Source organism: Emydura macquarii, unplaced genomic scaffold (genome assembly GCF_026122565.2).
Source record: "Emydura macquarii macquarii isolate MOO-44397 ecotype Brisbane River unplaced genomic scaffold, CSIRO-AGI_Emac_v2 contig_587, whole genome shotgun sequence".
In the NCBI taxonomy this organism is placed as follows: domain Eukaryota; kingdom Metazoa; phylum Chordata; order Testudines; family Chelidae; genus Emydura; species Emydura macquarii.
Genome location: NW_027130724.1, coordinates 2,429,146 through 2,445,420, shown reverse-complemented (window position 1 = coordinate 2,445,420; position 16,275 = coordinate 2,429,146). Strand labels below are relative to the sequence as shown.

At 43.9% G+C, this 16,275-nt stretch overlaps 1 protein-coding gene across 2 annotated transcripts in view; it reads left to right on the top strand.

Moving 5' to 3' along the window:
- The window catches only part of HRAS (HRas proto-oncogene, GTPase), a 91,508-nt gene that overhangs the window by 16,406 nt on the left and 58,827 nt on the right, over window positions 1–16,275 (top strand). The window lies entirely within an intron of this gene.

Here is a 16,275-nt window from a genome sequence, read left to right as displayed (position 1 = left end):
GCGGCGTGTCCCAGCCCGGGAGCGTGTTGTGTGCGCGGGAAGGACTGGTGGCTGCAGCCTGGCATTGCAGAGCTGGCTTTGCTGGGCAGGCGGCGGCTGTTGCTGCTGCTGCTGCTTGGCTCGCTGGCTTGAGCTCCGTTGAACCTGCAGCCCCGAAGTGGGCTGGGGAGGCCAAACCTCGCCTCTGCGCTGCGGGATCGGAAAGGGGGTGCCCGTGCTAGAAGTGGGGGAGCGGGGAGACGATCCGCCTGCCTGGGTGGCAGCAGTTGGGGAGGGAGGCTCAGTGGGGAGCACTTGTACAGGGAGGAGGAGGTACGTGTGTTCAGGGCTGCGCTTGTGAGAGGGGGCTTGGGGTGGGAGGGGTTACATCTGGTCGGGGAGAAGGGAGACAACAGTGGGTGTGTCTGGGAAGGGGCCTCTGGTTGGGGTGGAAGAGTAGCTGTGGGCTTCGGGGTGTGTGTGTGGGGGGTGCACCTGGGCGGAAGACGGTAGGATAATGGGGGGAGGGAGCCACCTGTTGCTGTTTGGGGGTGGGGGGGAAGCTGCAGTTTTTCTTCCCATGATTCTCTGAGCATCTGCAAATTTGCTCCCCCCCCACCCCACCCAGAGCTTACACTCTCCCCCTTGATTTTCAGACCCTCCTGTTTTGTGAAAATCAGGCTCCAGCAGCCTGCTTCGGGGGCCAGTGGTGGGGAGGTTCTCATACCTCTAGATTTAAAGGCCTCTGCGCCAGCAGTAAGGTGTAGAGAGGGAGATAGATACTCAGTGGCATTCTTATCTGTGTCTAGGGTGCTGTTTGGCAATGGTGTAGGTTTCTCCTTGTGTGTGTCCCAGCCCAGCTGCCCTCTCACAGCTGTGGAACTCCACATCCTTTTGCACCAGGGAGCCGGTGACAATAGGATATCGGGGCAGCTACTGATGACTTCTGCGCTTTCTTCTTCTCCATTTCTTTTCTCTTCCCAAAATCTGACAGGAAGGGAGGGGGGAGAATCACCTGCTTGCTTGCCCTCTTAGTCTTACAATGACTCTGCTTTCTGTAAACACTTCCTGCCAGTCCAGAAAACATGGGGAAATAAATGGGAGGGGCCCTCCATCCTCCAGGAGAATACCACAGACTGCTGTCATGCTTCCCTCGCCTATTTTTTTCCCTTTTTCCAGCCGCTCTTGTTTTTCATCTTTTCCAGATCCCTGGGCAGTCTCTGTACTGATACCTATAGTGATATCACTGTCGGCTGCAGCTCAGGGAGTGGTCTATGGTGATAGCACAGCAAGACTTCTAATAGCTGAGCCTGGGTGGTCACTGTTTTTTCAGTCATGTGCCATTGAATTGGTGCAGTAATAACAACTCCTCTGAGTGCCTTTCATTCTACAGGGTCCTATAATACTTTACAAGGCAGGGGCTAAAATAGAAATAATAGGGTTTTGAGGAGGGGAAGGGGCAGGAGAGAGGAGTCTCCCTAGGGATCCTTCCTCTTTCCAGGATGTGTCTTGCTTTCTAGCATCTAGTTTAGTGTTACGTGATGACCACCCAGAGATTGAGGAGGGATGGACGTAGCTCCCAGTGCAGTGTCACTTGAGAATAATGCCAGGGGAACTCTTTATCCTTTCTCTAACCTCAGGGTGAGGCTTGCTGTCTCTGCAGTTCCCTCAGCCCATGTTGGCTATGGTTAGCCATGGATTTTATCCCCATCTAGCAATTGGGGGATGGGCGAGAGGGAAGCCAAATAGAAGTCTGAGCTGTGATTAGCAAACTGAGTGGCCAATGGTCAGCTCTTGACATACCTTGAACAGCTCTGTACATACAGCGAGACGTAGTCCAGGGGCACGTATGCAGAGATTTTTCGAATGAACCTAAGGGAAGTAGGTGCCCAGCTCTCTCTCAAACCTGGCCTGCATGCAGTTGTGCCAGTTTAACTACAGGTGTGCTTTTTAAACTGCCTTAAACAGGTGCAGACCCTTGAGTGGATACACACTTTGTGTTAGTTGAAGCTTGTTTTAGCTCAGTTTAGCTTGTGTTGGTAAATTGTATAGGTGTGAGCTAACCTGATAAAACGTGTTTTAAACAGATAGAAGTGTGTCCACAAGGGGTCTACCCCATTGTAACTAAATACTTGTTAAAAGAGCCTCAGGCCTCCTTGAAAACCACAGTCTAAATGCACAGAATAAGCAAGAAAATGACAGGCCCGGTGGGAGACAGGAGGGGAGCAGAGCTGCCTGGCTCTAGGGGTGGTGGTTGCGATATGGATCCTTTGTATCTCAAAGAACTTGTCTACAGTGGTGTTTAGTCAGTGATGTTGCACATCTTCAACATCCCCATCCCGGCGTGGATGCATTGGCTCGTGTAAACAATGACTTGCATTGGTGCAGCATATGAGGTCATAGAGTTTAAGGTCAGAAGGGAACACTAGATCATCCCATCTGACTTGTATATTACAGGCCACCAACATCCAGCAGCCGCACACGAAACCCAACAATTGAACCTAGACCAAAATATTGCAGTCCATAGGAAACTAGACTATTATGTGCCACAGGCAGAGACTAGGAGGGACTGAGGTGACCAATGCCCAAGGCCCCTACATTCTTATTGGTGGATATAACCATTAAAACATGTTGATTTACAACTAAATAGAGCCTTTACACTAGATTTGGTACATCTTTTTTGCTACCTAGGAAGGTACATTATAACTATGTTTATTCAAGCAATTATGTACCTTAATATTTTCAGATTCTTAATTGTGCATTTTTAGTAGGTTTGAAAATGGTGAATGATATATTGCTTATTTACTAGGTAATTAACTTTTTGCTCATGATTTGTGTAAAGCTGCATTAGGATGGTAACTGGAATTTAATTACACACGCAACAGCATATTAAACAAAACCTTAAATGTTTTGAATACATAAACTTCTCTTATCAAAACATGTTTCACTTTTACAACTAGATAATTTATTAAATAGAGGGAATTGACTGTAGTCAGTGGATTAAATTGATCATTCCAGGTCAGCCTTGGAAAATTTTCAAATATGTCTAAGTGAAAGTGAGGTAAGCTTAAGTTCCTACTTGTCTAAATCTCTTGAAAATGAGTTTCCCAAGATCCTTCAAACTTTTAAAACTAGTAGATCTCATTCCTTCCCTCCTCGGTTTTTATTCATAAACAGGAAGGGAAGAGAAAGTATGAAAACTTGTCTAACTCCAAATTGATTTCTCAACTTCAAATGAATTAGTCCAAATGAAGAAAATATTCTTTCTGTGCTTGCAGAAGAGGCTACTGCTGTCAAAAGCTGGTTTAGCACTTCAACAGAATGATTCCAGATGTTTAGTTGGTAACGTCCACCAGTTCAGTGGTGTGACTTTTTAGAAAAGGTCGTCAGTAGTCATGACACTTACTGCTTGAATATTTCACCTCCAGCTCTGATGTTAGTTATGGTTGGCACGATTGGGTGAATATTGAATGCCCATGTCATAGCAGCATCATCTTCAGCAGTTAGACATCTGCCCTGATACTTTGCGTTGAGAATATTAGTAAGAAAATAAGGTAGAGTAAGTGCTTGATCCATCTGGTTCTTTACTGCCTGCTATTTAACTTTGTTGTTGCGTAGTTCTTTCTTTAGTGCCTCTTGAATGTCTTTCCAAATTTAAAAGCATCAGCAATACAGAAGCAGTCTTTCTGCAGGTTGTCCAAGGCTATGGAAGTATGCTGAAACCTATTGTTTACATTTCTCTGTAGTTTGAAGTTGATTACTTTATCCTGACCCTGGCAGGTGACTGGCTGTTTTATGAACATAAACCTTAAATCAGGAGGGACCAGGGTTTCTGAGCCCCACCATCACAAACAGCCCCATCCAAATCCACTCAAAATTTGTCCAGCTCTCTCTTGAAACTAGTTAAGTTGGGTCAGCAGGTCCAATCTATTCTGGGTCTAGTGGTAAATAACCAGTCTGATGGCTTTCCTTAGGTACATATGTAACCCCCATTACTGTAGTTCCTCACTGTCTTTGTTATCCCTGTTTTACAGATGGGGAACTGAGTCACGGAGAGGCTAAAGCCCAAATCCTCAAAGATATTTTGCCTTGCAAATTCTGTCGAAACACTGTAGCTCTCTAAATCTGGGCCTAGGTGATATGCCCAAGGCCACACAGTGAGTCTTTGCTGGAGCAGGGGCTTGAACTGCAGTCTTGCCCAGCTCCAAAGGCTTATGCCTGAACCACTGTCCTTCCCCTCTGTTCACAAAGCATCTTAGAATCATAGAATATTAGAGTTGGAAGGGACCTCAAGAGATCATCGAGTCCAACCCCCTGCTCAGAGCAGGACAAACTAGAGGTGGTGGGGATTGAACCCACAGCCTCAAGCACCAGCACAACTGCTGCTAATTGGTAGCCTTGTACAGTTTCAGTAGAGGGGCCAAGCATTGGCTGGGCCTGCAGAATGAATGTTCTTTTCCTAGAGGAAGTCCCTCCATGTCAGGGCTGAGATGTATTTGTGTGGCATCTGCCACTGTGGCACGTTTCATCAGAATGAAACTTGCTTTGTTTTTAAAAGTGAAAGATGAAGGCTGGAAGGAAAAATCTCCCATGTTTATTTTTTTTTAAATTAGCTTTTAATTAGCAATAATTACCTCACTGCAGGGCAACTCTGGGGTGCTAATGATTGGACAGGGCTTAGGACCTGAAGTGAACTCTTCTAGTTGGCGTCCAGTCCCCAGGAAATGCCCTGAGCTTGGTTCTTAAGTGCTTAACTATGGTAAATTGTTGATAGTATAGTAATGACATGAACAGTGTTTGATAGCCTAATACATTGTCACTTTGCAATTTGCCAATTTCCCAGACTGGTGCCATATCACTTTGAAAGGGCTCTCCTCTACTGTCCTCTGTGATTGTGTATGAAGAGGGAGATCATTGGCTTATTTTATTAGTTCTCCAAAATAGGTCTGGAGAAAGCTAATAGTGTGTGGGAAGCTTTCCCTGGTGAGTGTGGAGATTCCAGTACATCAATTTCCATATAATTTCAACGTTCATCTATAAAACAAATTACATTTCTAGCCCTTACAGTTGCACAGATAATCATACAAATATGAACCGATGCAGAGTTGGCTTCCTAAATCTGCAGGCAGACAGCTCCAGTGCCTCTTCTGCTGCTTATGCAGATTGAAGGCATTGCACAGGTTCATGTCCAGTTCTCCTTTGAATACTTGCAGGGACTAGAAACTTAATTGCATTTACCCAAGAAAGCTTCCTATTTTTCTTATGCAGGTAGATGTTTCAGACCCTGGAAACGTGGCTTTTGTAGCGCGTGAGATCTTATGTGCCATTTCCAGTGACGAAATAGTTAAATGCCTCATGTCCACTTGGCTCATTCAATTCTGGTGATGTCTTATGCACCTGACTGTAATTCTGAAAGTTGTGGAATTCTAAAGCTGAATATGGGGAAATGCCTTACTTGTAGCAAACAGCACAGTCACTTTTTTTGAAGAGACGAGCTTCATCAGTGTATGGTTGTTTTTTTTTTTTTGTAGATCTATGGGGGAATGAAGTAGTGCCAGCTAGGACTTATTCCTCTGCCATCTTAGAGATGCCCAGTGGACAAAGCTTGAAAAGAATAATCAGACACCTACTAGCCAGGCTAAAAAAATAACTGTGCAACCCACAGTTTAAAGGAACAAGAGTTGTGTATAGTGTACTGTATCTAACTGTATCCTATTGTCATACATTTTAAAACATTAAGTAGAAAGATGTAGATTTACAATCATGGCTCATCAAATACTGACAAAAAAAAACCCTGAATATATTTGAATTCCACTTGTATTAATCTAATAGATTAGAAATCTGATAATTAGTAAACAGCTGGTCAAATTCCACAGAGTATATTTGAATAAATTATTTGACAAATACTGATAAAATTAATCAAATGATGTATTTGCTGAGTGTTGTTTAACCATCCTGCCTTGCTACATTTCTCTTGGTGGTTGTTAGGTTTTTTTTTTTTTGTTTTTTTTTTTTAATAAAGACCTTTCCCTTCCTGTCTTCACTCCACTTGTTGGTATAATAAACTGTGGTGTATCTTTTCCTGAGCTATCTTCAGTGTCTTTTCTTTCTTTTTTTCCATTGTCCATCCATTGTTCTTAACATCTTCCCATGTATCTTCTCTTTCCTTTTCTTCTTCTAAAATTTTTCTCTCATACTTAGAAAAAATAAGTTATTCCATTATTGCCACTTTTCCCTATCCCCTCAGAGGAATTGCAAAATAATATCAGACGCCTCATGGCCAGATGAACTAAACCTACTAACTGCATATGAATATGAAACCTTGGGAATGACTACACAGGGGCAGTGCTGTTCCACCTTTCTCTTGATTTTCTGGCTGTTACAAACAGGGTGTTTCTGCAGTTCTATAGTTCTCTTTCAGCATTCATATTTGGTTGGAGAGCTCAGTGAATAACTCCAGTGCCTGCTTCTGCTGTTGCTTAGAGATTTCCCTATCAGTCCCTGAATGAAATTGACCAGATTCTTGGCAGTTTCACTGCTGCCCCCAGAAAGCTGAAAAACAGATAGTGAAAACTAATATCTCATCAGTTTTCACTCTGCTGCAGCTTGTGGGAACTCTGAGCAGCAGTCACTGCATTTGACTTGTCTGCAGGCTCAGAAAGGCTGGGCTGTTATCGGTTTATGTTTGGAAAGTTTTCTTCTCGACCATTAGGGATACAGTGTTACTTATCTTAAAAATTAAAATCTTGATTCTGCAAAAGGAAACTGCTTTTGTACTGGAACGATTCCTTCTTGCCCTTGACAAGTGGATTTTTTTAAAGCCTTACCAGTAGGTCCCCTCCCTCCTGCAGGGGAGAACAAGGATCCATTTCCCCCAATAACTGGTCAACTCACAAATTGCTTTTTAAGTCTCACTTTCATTTGAGTACTTTCTTCAGTGTGGTCTCCAGTATTTTTTAAAGTCTAGGGTCCTCTTTAGGAGCAAAGGACTTGCCAGACTGGATCAGACCAATGATTAATCTGGCCCAGTATCCTGTCTCTGACGAGTATCAGTTGCTTCAAAGGAAAGTGCAAGAAACCCTTCTCTAAGCAGTTATGCCCTCGAGGAAAGCATCTTCACCACCCTCATGAGTTAGAGGTTTGTTCAATCCCTGAGATGCACAGTGCCACAATAATGGGCCACTGCATAAATGCCTGCATAGATAGAAGCATAAGGGTTTATATTACTTCCAAAGCTATTTTTATTTTAATTCTTAGTATTGTAATTCTGGATGGTCCTGTAATCATATAAGTGTCCAATTAAAGCTCTTGGCCACCTGATATGTTGTGACAGTGAGTTCCACAGACTAATTTTGCTTTGTGTGAAGAAAAGTATTTTGTATTTCCTGCCATTAAATGTCATTGAATGTCCTTATGTTCTTGTGTTGCTACAAAGAGTGAATAGTAGCATATAATATACTTTCTCTGTTTTATTTATCTGCTGTTTAAAATGGTCCCAGTCTCTTCATTTGGAATTTCTTCCTTGCTTTCCAATCGTTACACAGCTTTAATAGGCTTTTTCCTCAGTCCCTTCCCTACTTTGCTCCTTATATATGGTATCAAAACTCAGGAAGATTGCTCTCTGGAAGGCTGTTTGATCTCTTTGTTGGGTGAGACTGAGCATCTGTGGGCTTTCTGACCTACTGTTTTGAAAGCACAGGTGGGGGGGGCAGGTTGTCATACATGCCTGAGGCAAAGACTTGGGGGGGATATTAAACCCCTTTCAGATGGTGGCCTGAGAGTGATGCTCTCCATCTCAGGTTAAGCTTGCCTCCTACATTACTTCTTTGATGCTTCCTATTCTCCCAAGTTGCAGTGTGCTGGAAATGTCCTTTTTGATAATAGATATAATTAAAAAAAAAAAATGCTTTGTGTTTTCAGTGAGGACTGACTGTGTCTTATCTTGGATGCAGTGCTCAGTGGGCTGAGAAGAATGAATGCAGTCTGGTTGGTTTATAGCAAAAGAACAGGGAGAGGGAAGTGTTCAGGTGATGTCTTGTGTGCCAGTGCCTCTCTCAGCTCTTAATCACAATATTGTTAGCTATATCTGAGTGGGAGGCACTATATGTTTGTAGCCTTCTGATTTCAGTATTGGGAGTTGTACAATGACTTTCTCATACCCATAAGGAGATGTCTCAGTTTCACTTGAGGAGAGCCTCTGTGTGATATGAAATGTTGGAACAATACTCCAATGAACAGCCATACTTAGAAAGCCAAATAGCACATAATATATGGTAATATTTGACCTGGGAAGATATTCCCTGGCAGTTAATCACCCATGATGGGTGAAAGATGAAGCTGGTGGTGGCGGTTAGAAAAATCAAAAGAAGAAAAACCTGTTTTATTGTTTAGAAAAGTCAAAATATGACTTGTGTTGCCAAGTACATGTTCAGTTTGTAGTACAGAAGTGTTTCTAAAAACTACAGACCAGTACAGTAAGAAAGCAAAACTTCATTTTCATTTTCCTATTGGAATGAAACTTACAACTTCACATATGGCAATTAAGAATCCATGGTAGAGAGAATGGGGGTGTATGCTGTGGTACTTTTGGTGGGCATCCTAATGAGAGAGGACATTGGGATGCTTCATCTGTGTGGACCAGGATGGATAGTTTTTGTGGGTAAGAACTGAGAATGCAGGTCTCCTGGCTCCATTTTTGGCTGTCACAGACCTGATGTGTGACCTCACTGTGTCTCATCTTTAAAAAGGTAATAATACTGAACTGCCGATCAAGGATGCTGTGAGGATTAATTTATTAGCATTTTCAAAGCACTTGAGGGGAAGTTGGATGGAAGGTGCTATATGAATACAAAGATAAAAAACAGACTGGGTCCCTGGGTTATAGAGAATGGTTTCAACTAGGGATGACTTTGCTTATGCAAAAATAAAAATCCAAAATTGGTGCAGTTCAGAAGCTTGTCCCATTTTCATTTGAATCTTGGAAGCTGGGGCATCTGGTTAAAAGACTCCAGTTTGGCCCATCTCTGGGTAATAGCTGAAGCTAGAGCTCCCTGACATGGGAATGTCTTCAATGCTGCCTGTGCATCTCTCTGTTGTTTAGCAGTGATACGTCTGTAAGTTAGTTTCCAGCGTGGGAAAGAGGTTATGCCATGTGGAACAAAAAGAGGAAGTTTTATTATTACTGGGAAGAGTAAGCAAGCAAGAAGCTAGGAGTGAAAAGAGAGAAGGGTGGGGCTTGTGCGAAGGTGTCTGTGATGGTAACCGCTTCCAAACAGACACAGATTCTCCCTCACACCTGGGATGATCAGGAGGGACATGTCTGAGTCTGTTCCCATAGCTCACTGCAGGAAGTAAAATGAGGAGGAGAGGGAAGGGACGCTCTATGGGAAAAGCCATTAACCAGGCTGCTGTTGTGTAACAAGTAGAGCCGGCCATCCTGCCAATCCAGATTGAATCAGCATATGGACAACTGAGAGTGGGAGCATTCAGTGAATGTGGCCATGAAGGAAAGCAGACTATTTGGAAGATTTTTACTGGAGATTCCTCTCAGTTAATGGTGGTGTCTGGGCCAGGAAGGACTTTGTTTTGAGGCTTACAGAGGTACCTGATTCATTAACACGTTGGAGCAACAGGCCTTTGTACTGTGGATGACCTACTGATACTGTAAGATCTCCCTCTGCTAGCAGCAAAGGAGATGCTCTTAGGATGGTTTGGACTCACTCCTTTTTCCAGACACTGTGGAGATTGTGGTGGGCATGTGCCTTCTCGCTGTACTATCCATCCAGTTTAGGCAAGAAATGTGAGGCTAGAGGTCTAGAGCCATGTGGCATTGTTGGTTTTCGTCTTCAAAAATGTGCACTTGAAAAATTAAGGCATTTGTTTTTCCTAAAACCTGTGAATTTGATGAAAGGACATTTCCTCCTATGAAAATCACCTTTCCTGGGGGAAAGTCATCAGAAAATCTTGTGGCAAAACATGCTAAACCAGCAACTAACTTTCACATTGAGCTTTAGGCTGTGCCAGCTCATGCCAACATGTATTATGGTGATGGACTTCCTCCAATATGTTTTTATTTGGAGCGCTAGCATCTTTAACCCTGTGAGCATAGACGCTTCGCAGCATGCCGGCTGAGCGAATGCTGCAGAGCCAGTGTGTGATTACTGTCTGTCTGCGTGTATGTTCTGTACTGTTTGTGTAATGTCCCCAAAAGGCTGATAGCATGTTTCTCCCCTAACCATCCTGTTTCAGTTGTGTGCAGAAAATGGAAGTGACTTTACCCTTGTAGTATTCCTCCCACTCTCGTTATCCTGGCCTCTTCCTGGTTTACATGACGAGATATGAGGCCAGCAAACTAGCTTTTACTTGAGGGGCCGTCCCAATTTCCAAGCAGCCAGCCCTAGGCAGTGACCTACTCCAGGACCTGCTCTGAGAGGCATTAGCTGGCTTGTTGCTCTGTTGGTGAGGAAAGAGAGATGTAGATATCCACGGGGGACCATGGGAGAAGGGTTTAGCTTGAGCTGTTCACACCAGGGCCTCCCATGCATGCAGAGAGCATGGCTACTTATTGAAAAGGGAGTCTGAGCAACTCCCTGCTTTGGTGTCGTCCTCTTCCTTTCTGCTTCTGCTGGGGATCATCATAAAAGGATTTAGTGATATTTATTTAAACTTATTTGAGTGCCCATCTCATGCTGTCTTGGTGCTCTTTACAATATATAAAGTGCCACAGTTCTCACCATTTTCTTCTTGAGAGCACCTGGTATCCTGACTTCAGACAAAGAGATGTTGTCTATTTCCACCTAAAAAAGAGACCTGTTGGACTTAACAGTCAAAAGGGACATTGGCCTAGTGCACAGGTGCTAATACTTCTTGCCCTTCATCGAACACTGCTGGTTGAAACTCAGGTGGAGAGGAAAGTCCATTTGTCCTTTGGAGACATTGGCCTGGACCCACAAACGTGGAAAGCTCTGTCCGAATCTGAGCGGCTTTATCTGTGGAGCAAATCGTTCATTCCTCATGGTAACTCTGCTTTCTCGTAAACTCCTAGACCTTAAGGTCAGAAGGGACCATCATGATCATCTAGTCTGACCTCCAGCACATTGCAGGCCATAGAATCTTACCCACCCACTCCTGTAATAGACCCCTAGCCTCTGGCTGAATTACTGGTCTTCAGGTCATGCTTTCAGATGAAGGCAGCTTGGATTATCCACACAGAACAGTTCTGTAGTGTGCTGCTTAGCAGATGCTATTGTTGCAATTGCTTGGAGTTGGATTGTGACTTCCACCAGCTGGCTTCTAGCTGAATTTCCTTCTTATTTAAACCATCACTAGTCCCCTGCAAACCACACCGGCTTGAGAGGGTGGGTAAAGGGTATTTAAGAGCAACTGTCAATAGTGGTGGATACCAGATTTTTGTCATATGCTGCCAGACTAATGATAGTGGTTATTTGGTGCCGTAGCACATACCCCCAAAGCTTCCTGGACCCTCTTTTGCCAGACTATAATACTGGACCTGCACTTCAAGGGGGATAGTAGCGACCCAACCTCAAACACAGGAGATTATGCTTGGTCCATGACAAGGGTCTTTTTGTAACCTCACCTCACTGCCTCCAGTCCCTAGCTTCAAAATGTGGCCAGTTATGTGAGTTGGGTAGGTGACCACTTGGGACAGCCCAGTTGTTGTCACAGTGACCATGAACTCCTGAAATGGTGTTAAAGAATCATCACCAGAATGGATGCTGAAGTCATCAAACACCACCATTCACCTGGTCTTAGTACCAGTGCTGCTCTCGTGTCTAATCAGGTCTCAGCTGTCACTTACAATCCGAGCATGAACTACAGCAGCTTTTGTTAGCTGCCAATCTTGCGTTCTATAGCATATAGTGCAGACCGGGGCGGGTGCAAGCCAGCTTCCTGAGATTGTATGCTAGATGATGCCAGCGAGATCCAGACCAAAAATCTTGGCCTTGTCATGCAGAGAGACAACCTCTTATCCTCTGGCTGCGTCCTGTTTTGTCCACCCCCACATCCACCACCACGGAGGTAAAGGAATCAAAAGCCACATAACTGATTCTATTCTTCCCACTCTCCACTATATTTCTCTGGATTTGTAACACACAGCAACATGTTCTACTTTTGTGGCCATCAAGAGAGAATGTAGCTGCCACAGCTGGGTTCCTGCATAAGAACCTCACAGGCTGCAAAAGTCACGTGTGTATTCCTTCCTTGCCCTGGAATCCTTACACTCCCATCGTATTGCATTGCAATCACCCATCTCTGCAATCTTTCACTCCAGGCAGGTATAACTAAATAACCCACTGGAGACTAGTATTCTTTATGTAGTCTTATCCCCTTCCCAGCGCAATCTTCTGTCTGCCACCGGTGCCAAATGGGGACTGCAAAAGAACTAAGCAAAAGGAAACCCCAAGACCTTTGCTTCTCAGGTAATGCTCTCTAAGGAGTTTACTCACCTTCCTCCCTCTAATGGATCCTCTCAATTATCCCATCTGACCACAAAGGATTCTCGCTCTCAAGACCAGTCATGGCATCCCTCACTCTCAAACTTTTACTAGAGTGAGACAGAAGGAGCTATATAGCCTTAGTTTATGAGATGGAAAAAAGAGAATACTTCCTTCCTATACAGTGCATCCACCTCTCCCCCCTCCCTGTGACAGATGCACCTACAGCCACTTCCCCAAATGCTCCACTCATTCCAATGTGAGAAGAGTCTGTACCTTAGTCATCCTCTTCTCATCTCCAGCCTGAAAACCAGTAACCCCCGGTACCAAGCCATGGTGTAGCAGCAGGAAATGAGTCACAGGGCTTGTGGATGAGTGTGTCTTCAAAGGGCTCCTCGCCATTCTGCAGGTGGCATAGGGAGGGTGAGAGTGGAGTGAAAATGCTGTTGATCCTTTTGCCCATCCACCCCATCTCCAGTGCCTAACCCTCATCAGGAGGAAAATACCTTAGCTTGTGCTGTGAAGGCGCAGTATCCTGCTCTTTCTCCCCCTTCCCCACCTTCAGAAAATGCTCATCAGTCTGTGTAAGTTCACCTGAGGGTGGGGATGGTTTTTAGCCTGAGTAGCAGGGGAGGGAATCCAGATTCAGTCTCTGGTGAGCAGATAACACCCTGCATTTGGGTTCCTCTTCCTCTGTGACGAGTGGCCAGTAGCCAAAATACATGGCTTGGAGATGGCTGCTTAACCTGTAATCCTTCACTTCACGTTCTTTTCCAGAGCTGCCTATTACACTCAAGGGTGAGAACAGCTCTCTGAAGCCGTTGTGAGGTGTGACTAATCACAGTCTCCAGCACGCACAGCGAGCACGCCCAGACCCACAGACAGCCACTCTTCCTAGCACAAGTATGTCCCAGTTGGCTCCACTCTTCTGGACCGAGAGCTGGTGCTTAAACCCTGTGGCAATTCTAACTGTCCTACTAAGTGGCACTTGGGGTGGTGCAGAGCTGTCAGGATTGATCTGGGGAACCAGAAGATACTGCAGTCTGGAGTGGGACGTCCAGGTCTGTAAAACATTTGATGGAAGTATACTGGTTTCACAGCTGGGCTGGGGCTTGGAATCTCTGGTGACTCGTGTAAGATGAGTGGGTGCTAAATGGGGTTGGCGATGGAAGAGTTTGCACCTGCCCTTACTGTCTTGAGGACCATCTTGGTTTCCACTTGCATAACTATGGTGTGGGGTGCCCTGGATCTGTCTTACAGAGAAAGAACTGTGCTCTTAAGTGGGACTCAAGACACTATAGCTAGTGTCCTAAATTCTAGCCGTGTGTTTTATATACAGGAGTGGAGACTTCTCTGACACACCTGATGGAATTAGTACCTCAGATCCCCCTGTCTTGAAAAAAGCTTGTTTCAAGAGTCTTGGAGCTCCATATAACTTAGAAACCTCAGTGAACGTGGCACTGGTTCCAGGCACCAACTGCATGGCAGGCAGCAGGGCTCTGTGTGGATTACTGTTGCTAGCTGTATTACGGTAGCGCCAAGGGTTTCCAATTGTGGATCAGGGCCCCTCTCTGCTAAGTGCTATGCACAGGTGTAACAAAGAGACAGTCCTTGCCCCAAAGAACTTACAGTCTAAATGAAAGATGAGACAACAGATGCTTGCAACAAGCGTTACGGATGAGTGCAAGGAACCACTGAGCCAATGCTGGTCAGCATTATGAGCAGCAGTTATATTGTTTAAAGTGCCATTCTGCTTTGAAAAATGACAACAGGAATATCACAGCTTCTGATTTACCCCTGTCAATTTCTGCAGGCAGCAAGCTGAGACTTTTTGCTCAGTCACGCTATCTGAAATGGCTGCAATATTTCATGGCAAATGCAGAAAAGCAGAGAAATGGGGTCTGTGACAGAGGCAACAGCCTCCAGTCTGGCATCGGTAAATGAATGCTGGATGGAATTGCTTTATTCATTATCTAGTTGTATTAGGGCACCACCTACAGGTCCTAACCAAGATGGTGGCCCTGTTGTCCCAGGCTGTGTGTACACAGTCAGAAACATTCCCTGCCTCAGAGACCTTACAGTAAATACAGACAGGAAAGACAAAGGTTGGGAGATAAAGAAATATTATCCCCATTTTACAGATGGGGAAACTGAGGCATTAGAGAGATTAGATGACTCGCCAGAGGTCATATGGAGTCAGTAGCAGAGTTGGGACTCAAAACCAGATCTCCTGTGTCTCAGTCCATTGCCTTAACCACAAGATCACCCTTCCTCTTCTACTAGTAATCAGTGAACTTTAAAAGGTTCAGAGTACCCAGATGTTTAGATGCACTGTAGCACTGGGTTGCTAGGCTGCTCTGACCATTTTTTCCCATGGTATTTCAGCATTTACAGTTGTGGTCTGAACGCAGAAGGGTGAAAATTAAAAATAATTGTGGAAAGGAAGAAGTTAAAGATTCTTCAAACTTCAAGAGTTTCTTTAAAAAACTGATTTGGACAAGGGTTTTCTTTAGTACTGTGGCTGTATGTAGATATGCATATCTGGCCTTAAAAATGAGTGGCCCACTTTGTGTGCAAATTCAACACTCTATAACTAGAAGATAAGTCTTTAAGAATAAATGATATCCTAGATGACAGCTGTGTGAATTGGAAATCTTGGTCTCCAATATACTAGAACTATACCAAAGTTTTTTTTTCTCTAAACAACTCATGAGAAACTTTGAAGTTCTTCAGGCTAAGATGTACGGACTTTACAAACTCCCAGAGGGTTCTTACACTTTGAGGTTAAAATATCTGTAACAAATAACTGCAAAATGAACCATGCTTCTGTCCCCTAGATACTTCAAGGCACTTTTTACAGAGAGGATTGTTAATTAAAACAAATGTGGGGTTAATGGACCATGGACCAAGCATTTTTTGAAAAATGACTTTCCAAGGAAAAGTTAGATCTTTCTTCTAGAAGCTAAAAGTCTTTCATTTGTTCAGACTCCTCTGGCAGTCACTTTGTTTGATTAAACTGTCACTTTCCAAAACAATGCTTCTCCACATGTGAAAAATTGCACTAGGAAAGGAATTTTTGGAGCAAAGTAGTGTATATGACAACTTGCATTATAATAGAAAGCTGCCTGTAAACTTAACTATTGAACTGTTACCATGCTTCCACTGCAAAGCCTCACAGCACCTTTTAGAGGTAGATAAGGGATATATAGTGATAGCATAACACACCACTGAAGTACTCTGGCCTAGTACAGAGCAGTTACCTAACAGCAAACAACACAACATTTTAGGACAGGAAGTGAATAAAGGTAGCTCATCTAGATGACATCACAGAGTGATGTTGGATGTACAGAACTGTAATTACCAGAAAGAGAATTTGGCTAGAATTTTGGGGTTGACATTTTTATTTCCTATGAAAGTGTCTAGGGATCTTTAATGACCACAAGTAGTCATGGCTTTGGTATTCCATACATCCTAAAAGGTAGCATCTCTCACTGTATAGTGCTTCCTAGTACTTTGCTGAGTCAGTTGGCCTTTGCTGACTCAGTAGTAGATGATCTCTAGAGGTCTCCTATCCAAGTACTGACCAGACCCATACTGGCTATCTTATAAGATGTAATAGGTTCACAAAGTAAGGTGAATGGCTATATGCTATAATAAAGGCAGACTTGTATTCTTAAAAGACTTGTACTTTGGTTACAGAATATCTGAATTTGAACAGAAAATGGGTCTCTCACTGTTTTGTTTTATTGGTTCCAGCAAATACGAAATGAGGAGAAGAAAAGGCTTTCACCTGCTCCTTTTTTGCTTCTAGTACATGCAGCTACAGTTCTATATAATGTGG